The sequence below is a fragment of the Mustela nigripes genome, chromosome 10, assembly GCF_022355385.1.
Source record: "Mustela nigripes isolate SB6536 chromosome 10, MUSNIG.SB6536, whole genome shotgun sequence".
Lineage (NCBI taxonomy): Eukaryota > Metazoa > Chordata > Mammalia > Carnivora > Mustelidae > Mustela > Mustela nigripes.
Window position 1 is genome coordinate 39,616,931 of NC_081566.1, and position 16,550 is coordinate 39,633,480.

Consider the following 16,550-nt stretch of genomic DNA (forward strand, 5'->3'; position numbering starts at 1 on the left):
TCCATGCTCTCCTTTGGATCTTCCCTTCTAAGCCAAGTTTTCGACAGATAATGTTTCTGCAAGGTGGAGTGAAAGGGGAACAAGGATAATGAGAGACAGAACAAAAGTCTAAAGCACCGGAGAATGAGTTAAGGGAGGAGGGCAAAAGCTTTCTTAGGAAGCATGTCAGAGGATACCATTTTGGGCTGGATAAAAGTACTCAAGAATCTACAGTCAGGGTTAAAACCCAGATTGACAGACTGGGTCTTTCTTAACTTCACCTTGGGAAAAGAAACTAGAGAAATTAAATATGACAAAAACAGCATTGGAAAGCTAACTTCATACAACTCATTTGAATGGTCCCCCTTTGGCTTAATTGATTGTAGATTGAATCTTAGTTTTAATCTGAATCATCCTTTCCAAGCAAGACAAAATAAAACAGTTCTGTATATCTCTGTCTGTTGTACTTTTCTGCCTTAATCATTCCAAAGCAAGTTATTCAGCTGTTCTTTCTAATGCTTTCTAAAGAAATTATGTTAAAGACACCAATCAGCAAAACTGGAAATCCCCCAGTACCCAAAAATAAAGTACCTTTTCTTCACAGATACATTTAGTTGTATTTCTTCCCAAAAATGTATGGTCTCTGTTAAGTAAGTATCTGTGAACAGAATTTTTACTACTTAGCAGAATTCAGCACTGGATAGGAACAGCATTGTTGATGGTTTAAAACACGTCAGGGAACTTGAGGATTTTTTTTCTGGCTTTTCCTTCTGTGTGTTAGTTTTAAAGCACAGAGTTCACCCATCACCACACCACCACTATCATTCCTTGTAAACAATTCTTCATATAGCTTCTAAATAACTTAAGTTTTATGGTATGAAACTCTTCTTCTGTGGTGCCTGATACCCCTGTAGTTCTAGTGGGTATGTAGTCTAGGCAGAATAAATTGGATTAAATAAATAATAATTAGATTTTCCCTCACATCCCTTATAACCTAATGCAGGTGAGTTCTTGGTCTTCGAAATTTTGCGATTTCCAAACCAGAGCTGATCATGTGCCCACTGGTTTTGAAACTCTGGGAGCCTGTAGAAAAGAAAATCTATTGTTTATCCAGCCTCTTTTTAAAATTTGTCTTTAGTTAATGGCGATTATATTATCTGATCTGAAGATTTTCTTTCCCATTAATGCTTGTGAGCAGAGCATCCTATTACTTGAACTTTCAAACCTCTTTTCTCCTATGTGAAGGAAATAAACTTTCAGAGAAATCCATCTTATAATGCTTGTTGTAGGTACAGACCCCCTAGTTGACTCAGGTTTCTTGGTCCACATGGGTCTTAATCTTCTGATAGCCTCTTACTCTCACCATCCCTTGCAATTTCAGCAGTATCTGAAGCCAAGTAATTAGTGGAAATTGGGGTGTGATCTTTGATGATATCAATTGTAGACAAGATTGGTTTTAGGACTTGTGTTAGAGTGGAGAGCTCCTAGCTATTGTGATCATTACCAGAGTACTACCTCCTCTGGCATTGGTATGAAAAAAAAGTGTATTCTCACTCAGCTTTTCTTTAAAGAGAGTAGACTTGATGTTCTTAGGTTAAATGAGAAAGGACCCTCCGAATGTGACAGGACCTGTGTGTAGAGTTTGCTTGGTTTTCATGCTTTAACAGTTCTTCTAATTGATGCCAGTGTTGACTGATGGGAAGTGGGTGGTTCTTTTTCCCTTCTGTGAGCCTTAGTGTTCCCTTACAACAGTATCTGTGCTTTCCTTGGGAAGGTAATTATTCAGGGACACCTGGGTGGCTCAGTGGGTTAAAGCCCCTGTCTTCGGCTCAGGTTGTGATCCCAGGGTCCTGGGATCGAGCCCCCCATCAGGCTTTCTGCGCAGTGGGGAGCCTGCTTCCCCTTCTCTCTCCCTCTGCCTGCCTCCCTGCCTATTTGTGATCTCTGTCAAATAAATAAATAAAATCTTTAAAAAAAAAAAAGTAATTATTCAGATTCATGTAAGCTTTATAGCCATGCCTTAAGTTTCAAACCTTCTCAGAAACTCTGATTTTTATACCTCAGTATCTTTTTCACATTATATGACTAAAAATTTTGTTCATCTTGATCCCATTTTAGTTTGTCCCTGTAATAATGATCATAAATTATACTCTAGCGAGGAACATTAAAACCCATATCACAGTAGTCTATGCAAAAATTGAAATAAGTACTTAAGAAGAAAATACTGTATGGCCCATGTACTTTATGAATACGTATGGATCATCCTGAAAGATATCGCAGAATTGTCACAGAATTGATTGACTGTATCCAAGGAAGTTAAACTTGGGTAGACAGTGACTTCTCAACAGACTTAGGGCTATAAAGTTAAATCTGTCATCACATGAAGTATCTGAAGTCAAAGGAAGTGGGAGTGGGTAGCTTTATAAGTGCTCTTTCTCCTTTAATTGAATTTCACACAGGCATTTTAGAGACCTTTTTTCCATTAAACTTGAACATTGATTGGTATCCCAGAGGTCTTCCAGAATTACATCATACTCATAAGTGTTTTAGTCCATTCTGAAAGTTAACACCCATATCCTTGGATTGTAGACATCTACTGTTTTTTTCTGTTAATTTATAAAAGACTTAACCAGAGTCTGGGCTAGCCAAACTAATCCCAAGAATTAGAATGGATTTCAGTATTTTTAGAGGTGATTGTACAGGTTTAAAGTGTTTGCATGTGATTTACTTACTTAACTAAATGCTTTGGAAAGATTGTGACTTCTTTTGTCATGCTCTTGCAAAAATTCTTCTTTCCTGGGTGAAAAGATAGGTACCATAAGATTATATCAAAAACTGCAGTTTAGGGGTGATTGTGTGGCTCAGTCAGTTAAGTGTCCAACTCTTGATTTCGTCTCATTTCATGATCTTACAGGTTACGAAATCACGCCTCATGTGAGGGAGTCTGCTGGGATTTTCGCTCTCCCTCTCCCTTTGCCACCTCCCCCCTTCCCTGATCATGCTCTCTTTCTCTCTCTAAATAAATAATAAAATTAAAAAAAAAAAAATCAGGTGCCTGGGTGGCTCAGTCATTAGGCGTCTGCCCTCGGCTCAGGTCATGATCCCGGGACCCTGGGATCTATCCGCACATTGGGCTCCCTGCTCTACAGGAAGCCTGCTTTCCCTCTCTCACTGCCCCTGCTTGTGTTCCTGCTCTATTTCTCTCTCTGTCAAATAAATAAATAAAATCTTCAACAAAAAAAAAATTTTTTTTTAACTATTTTTTTATTAAAAAATTTTTAATAAAAATCAGTTAAGTCTAGGGGCACCTGGCTGGCTCAGTGGGTTAAAGCTTCTGCCTTTGGCTCAGGTCATGATCCCAGGGTTCTGGGATCGAGGCCACATCAGGGTCTCTGCTCAGCAGGGAGGCTGCTTCTCTTCCCCCCTCTCTCTCTGCCTGCCTCTCTGCCTACTTGTGATCTCTGTCTGTCAAATAAATAAATAAAATCTTTAAAAAAAAAAAAAGAGAGAGTCTAAGGATTTGGTAAAGAGGCAGGGCATAAAATCCAATAGTCAATAGCCTTCATATAAACAAACGATAAAAGGCTAGAGGACATAATGGTGTTTTTTTTTTTTAAGTCCATTTACAATAGCAAGGAGCAAGATTACATACTTAGGGATAAAATTAACAGGAAATGTATGAGAACCTATTGGGGGAAACGATTTAAACATTCCTGAAAGACTTAAAAAGTAGACTTGAGGGCACTTAGGTGGCTCAGTTGGTTATTGGCTCAGGCCATGATCCCGAGTCCTGGAATCGTCGCATTGGGCTCCCTGCTCAGCTGGTAGCATGCTTCTCCTCCTCCTCCCTGCTCCTGCCTTCTCTCGCTATGTCTATCTCTCTCCCTCAAATAAATAAATAAGGTTTCAACAAAATAATATTTTTATTTATTTATTTGACAGAGATCACAAGTAGGCAGAAAGGCAGGCAGAGTAAGAGAGGGAAGCAGCCTCCCTGCTAAGCAGAGAGCGCGATGTGGGGCTCGATCCCAGGACTCCAGGTTCATGACCTGATCTGAAGGCAGAGGCTTTAATCCACTGAGCCACCCAGGCGCCCCCAAAATAATATTTTTTTAAAAATAGAGCTGAACATAACTGCGTTTTATTTTAGGATGATGGAAATGTTTTGGAATTAGGTAGAGGTGGTGGTTATACAGCATTATGAATGATACTGAATGCCACTGAATTTTTTATTTTAAAATGGTTAATTTTATATGAATTTTACCTCAATTGAAAAATTATCTTTCAGAGATATGTATTAAAGTATTTATAGAAAAATGGGGGGGAAAGTAGACTTGAACAAATGGAAAGACATATGCTATCCTTGGATAGAACAACTCAGCATTATAGAGGAGTATACAAGTTGATTCTAAATTTCACAGAAAAACAAACATGAAAGAATAGCTTCAAAAACACTGAAAGGGAAAACATTGAGGAGGAACTGGTTTTACCAGACATTAAAATATTATATAAAGCCTCTATAATTAAAACAAACAGCATGGCACTTGTGCATGAATATAAGTAAATATAAGTAAAATATAAGTAAAACTGTGGAATAGAATAGAAATAGAAATAGACACAAGTAACTACAGAAATTTAGTATAGATAAAGGTAGCATCTCAAATCATTGGGGTAAAGATGGACTTTTTTTATTATTATTATTAACATATAATATGTTATTTGCCCCAGGGGTACAGGTCTGAATCATCAGTCTTACATGATTTACAGCACTCACCATAGCAGATACCCTTCCCAATGTCCATAACCCAGCCACCCTATCCTTCCCCTCCCACTCCCCAGCACTCCTCAGTTTGTTTCCTGGGAATAAGAGTCTCTTATGGTTTGTCTCCCTCCCCAGTCCCATTTTGTTTCATTTTTTCCCTCCCTACCCCCCCATGGCTCCCCACCCTGCCTCTCTAGTTCCTCATATCAGAGAGATCATGTGATAATTGTCTTTCTCTGATTAACTTATTTCACTTAGCATATTACCCTCTAGTTCATTCACGTCATTGCAGATGGCAAGATTTCGGGTTTTTGATGGCTGCATAGTATTCCATTGTGTATATATACCCCATCTTCTTTATCCATTAAGATGGACTTTTTAAAATTTTTTTAAAATTTTTTTTTTATTTGACAGAGAGAGAGAGAGCGATCACAAGTAGGCAGAGAGGCAGGCAGAGGGAGAGGGGAAGGGAAGCAGGCTCCCTGCTGAGCAAAAAGCTCGATTCAGGGCTCCATCCCAGGACCCTGGGATCATGACCTGAGCCGAAGGCAGAGGCTTTAACCCACTGAGCCACCCAGGTGCCCCAAGATGGACTTTTTAATAAAGGGTACTGGGATAACTGGGTAGCTATTTAGAATTAGATTAGTATTTCGTACCATACAAAACGTAAACTCCAAATGGAATAGGAATCTAAATACTTAAAAAATGAAGCCGTTTAAGTTCTAGAAGAAGATATGGATGAATTTTTCTTTAACCTTGGCATAAGGAAAGGCTTTCTGACTATGACACAAAATTCAGAGGCTATAATAAAAGATTGATAAATTTGACTACATAAAATATTTTCATTTGCATGACAAAAACCACCATAAAGAAGTCAAAAGACAGCTGAAAAACTGGGAGAAGTGTTTCACAACATATACACAGACAAAAGGATAATATTCTTAGTATATAAAGAACTCTTATAAAATTGTAGGCTCTGAAAAAAAAAAACAGAACACCTGAGGGCTGTGTTTCCCTGTCTTTATCTGGGAAAGAAGAGTGGGGTGGGGATGCTGTCTAGGAGGATGGGGTCAGGAGGGAGCAGCCTAGACGACCTATGGCTAGCAGGGAAGGGTTTGGCCTGAAAATCAAGCTGTTAAGGGATGGCAGATGGGATTGACAAGGACCTGACATGCAGCTGTGTAGTACCTGAAGTCAGCAGCACCTAAGACAGATCCTGGATGCTGCTCAGCGTTGCTCACTGGATTCCTGGAATGGGGGAGGTGGCGAACTGAGAGGTCTCAGGAGGCAGGAACCACTTCTCCAACAGGCCTCCCAGGACTCAAGAGTGGAGATGGTGATTGGGGACAGCCAACCTGAGCCCCTGACCCTTCCTGCCGTGGAACCTCCTGCCCACCTAGGCAGGCTCCTGACCAACTTAAGCTGGAAAAGGTGCTAGAGCAGTCCCACCAGCTCTCAACTTCCCCTGCCAGCATGTCATAACACCAAGTGAGCCTGAATGTGAAGTTCCTCTTTTTGGAGCAAGAGAATAGGAGGCCACTGAAGCAGAAATTGACGTAGAGGCAGCCATGGAAGAAGCAGGGGTGGTGTGGTACCAGGGGCCTAAACTAGGCCTGTCTTCTAGGTCAGAGTCTCCAATACCTAGAATACTTGTGCCTAGTGCTAGAGCAGATGGCAAGGCTCTAGCAGCTCTGCGTGCAGCTGCTGACCCAGAGGCCCCCAGGGGATTGTGAAGCGGAGAGGGGAAGGAGACAGCCCTGCCTTTCATCTCCACCTTCTTGTGCCCCAGGCAGTGGGGTGCACCAACTGCTCACCCGCACACTGGAGACAGTTTTCTAACCCTGAAGATAGGGGTGCCTAGTGCCAACCCTCTCCGGCTGTTAGCAGACCCTGCGGAGCTGGCTTACGTCTTTCCATCCTTCCAGGGACACAAGCAGAATCTCTCCTACTGGAACAAGGTCAAGGTCCTGTTCAACTGGATCCATTTGAGGAACCTGAGATACCTTGAGTCCCCTGCCCCTCCTGATGTCCCTACCCCGAGGATTGAGTCAAAGGGTATCCCCTAAAAGACCAGTATACCAGCCCCTCTGGAAGACATTTATGCCATCATTTGTGGTTAAGAAGCAACAAGCAAAAACCTTTTTGTATGCTGAGACTGGTACAGGGGCGTCAGGCGGGGTGGGGGGATGTTCGGTGAAGTCGTCTTCCTTGCCCTTTGCACTGTTGCTGCTTCAGGGCACTGCCAGGAAGAGCTACTGGTGCTCCCTCTTCTCTCTGAGGAGAGGGCTGGATTTTTCTCCTCTGGGCAGACTGGCAGAGGAGCCTGGTTCTCTGAGAGGCCCAAGATACGGATGGCAGCCCCATTTAGAAATCCCTGGGCCTAGACAGTGTGAACTAACTTACTTATCTGGAGTCCATGGAGCATGTTTAGTATGGTTATCTATTGGGGTCTAGCATCTCACAGATGCATATTTATGCAAAAATGATACCTGTATCTCCGTGAGTCTGCCGCTGTTGTGAACTCGCTGGATCCAACCATCTTTCTGAATCGTGCACTCAAAAGGGTCGGTCTTCTAGGGGAGGTAACGGGAAAGATAGCAAATTAAAAAAATTTTAAAAATAAAAATAAAACTTAAAAAAAAAGAGAGAGAAACCCAGATTTATCAATGGTAGAGAGAAAGTTATACCAGGAAAAGAAGAAAATTCATTGAACTTTGAGGCATTGGATTGGCATCTCAGGTGTCAGTATATGGATGGATGGGTGGACATACGTTGACACACATACCTGTATTTCCTCGTGCCATTCTTTGATAGGGCTTAGGAGCAGTGAATACCTCAGTAGCAATGAGCATACCTAGCATCCAGATCTGGTTTTGAAATAGCATTTTCCAATAAAATAAGCCCCACGGATCCTTGGAGAAAAAGTTGATTCCAGGGCTTAGGCAGGGAAAATACAAGATAAGCCTGGAATATCTTGTGATATCAGAGAAAAAGGCAATGCTGTTAAAAGGATGGAAGTGTATAGACGTATATAGGAGCCAAATGAAAGGAGTGCCAATGCCCAAAGTAGAACAATTTGGGAAACAAAATAAATAATAATAGTACTGGATTAAAACTATAGAATAGGGCACCTGGGTCGCTCAGTTGGTTAAACAACCTCCTTCTCCTCAGGTCATGATCCTGGAGTCCCCGGATTGAGTCCTGCACCAAACTCCCCACTCAGCAGGGAGTCTCCTTCTCCCTCTGATCCTCGCCCCCTCATGCTTGCTCGCTCTCTCTCAAATAAGTAAAAATCTTAAGGAAAAAAACTATAGAATAAAATAACATGAGCCTACACTGGTATAAAGAAATAATTGGATAAAGAAAGAAGAGACAATTCTTCATTAGAGAAGAATTGCAATATATAAGAGTGAAGAGAATAAAATATAAAAATGCCATCTATAATCATTGCAGACAGGATCTACAGGTGGGTAGTAAAATCAGTTTCAAAGTTTAAAAAGAAACACGATATTAGCATAATTTCAAAGTATCTTTCCCAAGATTCTTATCAGTCATAAAGGGAAAAACAGTATGTGTACAGTGAAGAAACCGAGTCGGCCCTATATTATTACTAAGTGATCATGGTTAACATTTCCAGTAATTTTTCAATACTATGTATTCCCTGATAGGATATACTGCTGACACAGGGTTACTTCTCAGATATTTTTGCCGAAAATGAATAACCTCAATTGGTCGTGAGGAAAGTAGGGTCCAATGCACATTGAAACACATACTACAAAGTAACTGCTCATTACTCATCAGAAGTGTTGTGGTCATAAAAGACAAGGAGAGAATGAGAGAATGTCATGCATTGGAGGAAACCGAAGATACATGACAACCAAGTACATTATGGGATCTTGGATTGAATCCTGAAACAGAAAAGGGACAGTAAGGGCAAAAAACTGGTGAAATTCTAATCAAGTCTGTAGTTTACAGTATTATAGCTGTGTTTCTTGGTTGTTGTTGTTTTTGTGTTTTTTTTTTTTTAAAGATTTTATTTATTTAACAGACAGAGATCACAAGTAGGTGGAGAGGCAGCGAGAGAGAGGAGGAAGCAGGTTCTCTGCTGAGCAGAGAGCCCGATGTGGGGCTCAATCCCAGGACCCTCAGATCATGACCTGAGCCGAAGGCAGAGGCTTTAACCCACTGGCCACCCAGGCGCCCCGTGTTTCTTGGTTTTGATCATTGAGCTACATTGTGTAAGTTGTTAATATCAGAGGAATGTGGGTAAAGAATATCCATGAACTCCAGATACTATGTACTGTTTGTCACCTTTTAAGTCTAGGAATTATTTCACAATAAAACATTTTTTTAAAAATGCGTAGATAATGGGGCACCTGGGTAGCTTGGTTCATTCATTAAGTTCCTAACTCTTGTGCACACTCTCTCTCGCTCTGACAAATAAATAAATAAAACTTTAAAAAATTTTTTTAATTAAAAAAGAAAATAACTTTAGTTACAGAGATAGGAAAGCCAAACAATGTACTCATATGAGCAATAAAAATATAGCACAATAACTGATGTTTTGCAGTGTAGTCATGGCAATAAAAATATAGCACCATATATGATTTTATTTTAGTCAAAGAATTTTTAAAAGATTTTATTTATTTGCTCAAGCAGCTGAGCCACCCAGGTGTCCCAGTTATAGAATTTTTATTTTTCTTATAGAAAGAACTTTTAAGATACAATACAGTATTATTAACTATAACTGATATGTTGTATATTACTTCCCTGTGACTGACTTATTGTATAACTGGAAATTTGTTCCTTTTGATTCCATCCATTTTGGCCCTCTATTCTCCACCCACACCCTCCCCCCCATCATCTCTAGCAACCACAGACACACACACACACACCATTTTCTTTCTCTTTTTCTTTTTCTTTTTTTTTAAGATTTTTTTTTTTAAGATTTTATTCACCTGACAGAGATCACAAGTAGGCAGAGAGGCAGGCAGAGACAGAGAGAGGAAGCAGGCTCCCCGCCGAGCAGAGAGCCAGATGCAGGCCTCGATCCCAGGACCCTGAGATCATGGCCTGAGCCGAAGACAGAGGCTTAACCCACTGAGCCACCCAGGTGCCCCACACCATTTTCTTTATCCATTCTTTAGTCAGTGAGCATTTGGTTGGTTTCCATTATTTTGGCTGTTGTAAATAATGCTACAGTGGACTTGGGGGTGCATATATCTTTTCAAGTTAGTGTTTTTGTTTCACGCAGAAGTGAAAATGCTGGATCATGTAGTTCTATTTCTAATTTTGGGGACATCCTCCATACTGTCTTCCATAGTCGCTGTACCAGTTTACATTCCCACCTCCAGTGCGCCAAGGGTTCCTTTCTCCACATCCTCGCCAACACTTGTTATTTGTAGACTTTTTGACAATATAATAGTATCCTAGCAGATATAAGATGATACTTAATTGTGGTTTTTATTTGCATTTCCCTGGTAATCAGTGATGTTGAGCATCTTTTCATGTACCTGTGGGTCATCTGTATGTCTTCTTTGGATATCTGTTCAGATGCCCCACTCAGTTTTTAATTGGATTGTTCTTTTGTTGTTGGGCTGTCCGTGTTCTTTATATACTGGATATTAACCCCTATCAGACACAGGATTTACAAATATTTTCTCCCTATTCAGTAGGTTGCCTTTTCATTTTGTTGATTCCCTTTGCTGTGCATCAGCTTTTTAGATGTACAGGTATACTCTGGAAACATGAGGGTACGGTTCCAGACAATAGCAATGAAGCGGATATTGCAGTGGAGCAAGTCAAATGAATTTTTTGGATTCCCAGTGCATATAAAAGTTATGTTTGTACTGTATTCTGTTAAAGTGTACAGTAGTATTATGTCTGAAAAACAGTGTACATATCTTAATTAAAAATACTTTATTGCTAAAAAGTGCTGATCATCAATCTGAGTTTTTAGCAAGTCATAATCTTTTTGCTGGTGGAGGGTCTTGCCTTGATGTTGATGACTACTGACTCATCAGGGCAGTGGTTGCTGAGGGTTGGGGCAGCTATGGCAATTTCTTAAAATAAGACTACAGTAAAGTGTGTCACATCAGTTGATTCTTCCTTTCCCAGATAATTGCACTGTACCATGCAATGCTGTCTGATAGCATTTTACCCACAGTAGAACTTCTTTCAAAATTGGCCAATCCTCTCAAACCCTGCCCACGCTTTATTAACTCTGTATATTATTCTGAATCCTTCGTTGTCATTTCAGAGATCTTCACAGCATCTTTACCAGTAGATTCCATTTCAGGAATCCACTTTCAGGGCGCCTGGGTGGCTCAGCCATTAAGTGCCTACCTTCAGCTCAGGTCTTGATCTCAAGGTCCTGGGATCCAAGCCCTGCATTGGGCTCCCTGCTCAGCGGGAAGCCCGCTTCTCCCTTACCCACTCGCCCTGCTTGTATTCCCTCACTGTCTCTTTCAAATAAATAAATAAAATCTTAAAAAAAAAACCCTCGTCCAATAAAGTTTATCATGAGATTATAGCAATTCAGTCACATCTTTAAGCTCCACTTCAAATTCTAGTTCTCACTGTTTTCACCGTATCTGCAGTTACTTCCTCCCATGAAGTCTTGAGCCCTTCAAAGTCATCCATGAGAGTTGGAATCAGCTTCTTCTAAACCCCGTTAATGTTGATATTTTAATCTCTTCCCATGAATCATGCATGTTCTTAATGGCATCTAGAATGATGAATCCTTTCCAGAAACTTCGTGGTTTGCCCAGATTCATCACAGGAATCACTGTGTATGGCAGCTACAGCTTTACAAAATGTATTTCTTTTTTTTTTAATAGATTTTTAAAATTTATTAACAAGAGAGGGAGAGAGCATGAGTAGAGGGAGGGGCAGAAGGAGAAGCAGACTCTGCTGAGCAAGGAGACCAATGTGGGGCATTGCCAGAGCCAAATACAGACACTTAATTGACTGAGCCACCCAGGTGCCCCTGCAAAATGTGGAATGTACAAAATCTTAAAGAAATAAGATTTGAAAGTCAAAATTACTCTCCGCTTCTTGTGCTGGATGTTGTGTTAGCAGGCATGGAACATTAATTTCACTGGGCATCTCCACCAGAGCTCTTGGGTGACCGGGTGCATTGTCAATGAGCAGTCGCATTTTGAAAAAAATCTTTTTTTTCTGAGCAATAGGTCTGAACTGTGTGCTTAAAATATTCAGTAAACCAAGTTATAAACATGTGCAGTCATCCAGGTTTTGTCGTTCCATTTATTGAGCATGAGCAAAGTGGATTTAGCGTGATTCTTAAGGGGTATAGGATTTTCAGAATAGTAAATGAGCACTGGTTTCAGTTTAAACTCACCAGCTACATGAGCCCCTAACAAGCAAGCCAGCCTGTCCTGTGGAGCTTTGACTTCTCTCCAGATGTGAGAGTTCTAGATGCCATCTTCCAGTATGAGGCTGTTGCATCTACATTGACAGTTTGTTGTTGAGTTGTTTGTCTTGGAATTTGTTGTTGTTGTTGTTGTTTTTCCCAAGATAATGTTCATTTATTCCCACCAGGTAGTAACATCCTAAAAAGATGTCTTCTGATGTCATTTGTTAGAATTCCTTCTCTTTTTTCTTCATCTTTAACATCATTAAAGTTCATCCTTATCTCTCTTTCCATGATTTTGGAGATTTTTCAATTTTTCATATATGAAGGTAGCAGTCTCTTTTGCATCTCTGGCATCTATTTGCTATCCCCAAATATTTCTTTGTTCTTTCGTAGGGAAAAAATTTAACAGTTGGATAGGCCCTGATGCCAGCTTTCTGGCATGTTTGAGCATAAGCCTGACAGTCTACTTTTCCAGCTTTCACTTTTCCTTTAACCATCCTAGCTAAGAGCTCAAACTCTGGAGCAAAATTCTGGCAAGGTCCACACCAAGGAGCATAGAAATCAACCACCCAGTGGTTGATTTTTCCCTTGTGTAACTTTTTCATTGAAAGTCTGAGGCGTTAGATCTATGGATGCTTGAGGTAGCCACCTCCGTGAATGATCTTAGCTAGACCTTCTGGATCACTTGCTGCAGCTTCTTCATCAGCACTGCTGCTTCGGCCTGCACTTTATATCACGGAGGTGGCTTCTTTTCCTTAAACCTCATGACCCAGCCTCTGCTGCTTCAAGCTTTTCTTCTGCAGCTTCTTCATTTCTCTCAGCCATCATAAAATTGAAGTCAGGGCCTTGCTTTGGAGCAGGCTTTGGCTTTAGGGAATGTTTTGGCTGGTTTGATCTGTCCAGACCACTAAAACTTTCTCCCTATCTGTAGTAAGACTGTTTTGCTTTCTTACCATTTGTGTGTTCCCTAGAGTAGCACTTTTAATTTCATTCTAGATCTTAATCTTTGTATTTACAACTTGGCTAACTGGCTCAGGAGGCCTAGCTTTTAGCCTCTCTGGTTTTGGACGTAGCTTCCTCACCAACCTCTCTGAAGTGTGAGATATGTACCTCTTCCTTTCACTTGAACACTTAGATGTTATTGTATGGTTATTAGTTAGCCTAATTTCAGTATCATTGTGTCTCAGGACTAGGAATGCCCAAAGAAAGGGAGAAAGAAGGGGAAACAGCCAGATAGTAGAGCAGTCATAACAAAGCATATTAAGTTCACTGTCTTATATGGACACAGTTCGTGTTGCTGCAAAACAGTTACAACAGTAACATCAAAGATCACTGATCATAGATCACTATAACAAATGTAATAATTACGAAAAAGTTTAAAATATTGTGAGAATTACCAAAAGGTGACACAGAGACACAAAGTGAACAAATGCTATTGAAAAAATGGCACTGGTAAACTTGCTCAACATAGGGTGGCCCCAGACCTTCACTTGGTAAAAAAATAACCTCAGTAGCTACAAAGTATAGTAAAGCAAGGGGCAACAAAACAAGGTATGCCTATAGTCACATATTTGTTTTTGCTTTTGTTGCCTTTGCTTTTGGTGTCAAATCCAGAAAACCATTGCTAAGACTGATGTCAGGGGACTTACCACCTATGTTTTCTTCTAGAAGTTTTATGGTTTCGGGTTTTTGGTTTTTTGTTTGTTTGTTAAGATTTTATTTATTTATTTGTCAGAGAGAGAGAGAGCACGCGCGCATACACACAAGCAGGCGGAGGCTAGAGAGAGAAGCAGGCTCCCTGCCAACAAGGAGCCTGATGCAGGACTCAATCCTGAGCTGAAGGCATCAGCTTAACTGACTGAGCTACCCAGGTGTCTCTGGTTTCAGGTCTTATATTCAAGTCTCGTTCTTTCACAAGTGGCTGTCCAGTTTTCTGAACACTATTTATTGAAGAAAGTGTACTTTTCCCCATTGTATATTCTTGACTCCTTTTTCTTAAATTAATTGACCATAGGTGTATTTCGGGGCTCTCTTCTGTTCCACTAATCTATTACCTTTATGCCAGTTACATATAGTTTTGATTACTATAGCTTTGTGAGTTAATTTGAAATCAGGGATGCCTCCTGCATTGTTCTTGCTCAGTATTACTTGGCTATTTGGGGTTTCTCATGGTTACAAATTTAAGGATTGTTTGTTCTATTTCTGTGAATGCCATTGGAGTTTTGTTTGTTTTTCAAGATTTTGTTTATTTATTTGACAGACAGAGATCACAAATAAGCAGAGAGGCAGGTAGGCAGAGAGAAAGGAGGAAGCAGGCTCCCCGCCGAGCAGAGAGTCCCATATGGGGCTCCGTCCCAGGACCCTGAGATCATGACCTGAGCCGAAGGCAGAGGCTTAACCCACTGAGCCACCCGGGTGCCCTGCCATTGGAGTTTTGATAGGGATTGCCACAATAACTGATTTTTAAAGTTTTTACTGTGTGGCATGTATTGTTCTCACAGGATTGCTTGGTAACTTGATACTGTTGTCCTTATCTTGTAGATGAGGAAATGGGGGCTTAGAAAATATATCGGGCGCCTGGGTGGCTCAGTGGGTTAAGCTGCTGCCTTCGGCTCAGGTCATGATCTCAGGGTCCTGGGACTGAGTCCCGCATCGGGCTCTCTGCTCTGCAGGGGGCCTGCTTCCCTCTCTCTCTCTCTCTGCCTGCCTCTCAGTCTACTTGTGATTTCTCTCTGTCAAATAAATAAATAAAATATTTAAAAAAAAAAAAAGAAAAGAAAATATAACTTGCCTAAATTCGGACATGATCATTTCAGGATTTGAGTCTAAAGTTGCCTAATTCCAGAACCCATGCCCTTAACCTCACTGATCTATAGCTCCTTCCAAAAGGGAATGATGCACCTGTTGTAACCTGTTCACCTACCACTCCCAAACAATCTGAAAACCTACCATTCGTTCTTTCGGACAGTGCTGTCCAATAAAAATATAATGTGAGTCACATGTGAGATTTTAAATTTTCTAAGAGCTGTATTGAAAAGGTAAAAATAATTTTAAAAACTGTATTCATTTAACCTAATGTGTGTAAAGTATTTCAATATGTAATCAGTGTTGCATTATTTTGTTTTCATACTAAGTTTGCAGGTTGGTGTGTATTTTACGTTTATAGCACATGTTAGCCCTCTTTAGCCACATTTCAGGTAGCATGTAGCCACTTGGAGATGATAGCTACTGTGTTGGATAGCACAGCCCTAGAATGTGAAGTGTGACAATTATGATGCACTTCTGGTCTTACATTCTTCTTCCTCATTTGACAATAGATGCCTTTGCAAGTGTAAATTAGATCTAATTTTTTTTTAATTTTGTAGTAAAATACACTTAACATAAAATTTACCATTTTAATCATCTTTAAGTGCACACAGCTCAGTGACATTTAATACATTCACATTGTTGTACAGCTGTCACCACCATCCATTCCCATAATTCTGTTCATCTTGTAAAAGTGAAACTCTAAACCCATTAAATAATAACTCCGGTTTTCCCCTCCCCCACCCCTTTTAACCTCTGTTACATTTTCTGTATTTATGACTTGGACTATTCTAAGTACCTCCTATCAATAGAATCATACAGTATTTGTCCTTTTGTGACTAATATATTTTGTTTAGCTTTATGTCCTCAAGGTTCACCTGTTTTAGCAGTTGGAGCATATTGCAAAATGTCCTTCCTTCTGAAGGTTGAATGATACTCAGTTGTATGTGTAATACCACATTTTATCTGCTTATCTGTAGGTGGACACTTGGGTTGCTTCCATCTTTTGGCTGTTGTGAATTATGCTTGTGCTTGCTCGCTCTCTCTGTCAAATACGTAAATAAAATCTTAAAAAGAAAAAAAAGATTATCTTGGCTACTTGCAGTTCCTTGAGATTCCATATGAATTTTGGGAGAAGTGTCTGCTGCTGCAAAGTAACATCATTGAGATTTTTACATGGATTGCTCCGAAGGATCTAAATTTTAATGTGGGAGTAAGAGTTGTTTGTAAGTCTCTCAATATGCATTTCAAGTTTACTGTTCACATTGCTTATTGGAAGCTGTTTGCTTCTAACAGTTTTATTTTAGGACTAAACCTGTTAAAGCCAGATTTTCTTAGACTTAATCATCTCTTATCTGGTAGTGAATATCAGAGCAACTCCTGAAATCTTACCTTTTAATTTCTTTGGGGTTAGATAGTAGTGGTTTTCAGTTAGCTAGTTCAGTCATTGGTCTAAGAGAAAGGTGTTGCCATCTTGGAAGAGAAGATGCCTGGAAGATGCTGTGCAGGGACGGGAGAAGATGAGAGCGGTGAACTATTCGCTGTGAGCAGCCATGTCCTGCGGGCCAACCTGTTTCTCTTAAAACAACCAATCGTAGCAGTTTTCAGCACTTTTAAAAGCAATAAATC

The 16,550-nt window shown here is 40.2% G+C and overlaps 1 protein-coding gene across 2 annotated transcripts in view; it reads left to right on the forward strand.

The window, feature by feature from the left end:
* The window catches only part of IPO9 (importin 9), a 56,213-nt gene that overhangs the window by 4,624 nt on the left and 35,039 nt on the right, over positions 1-16,550 (forward strand). The gene's annotated exons all lie outside the window — the stretch shown is intronic.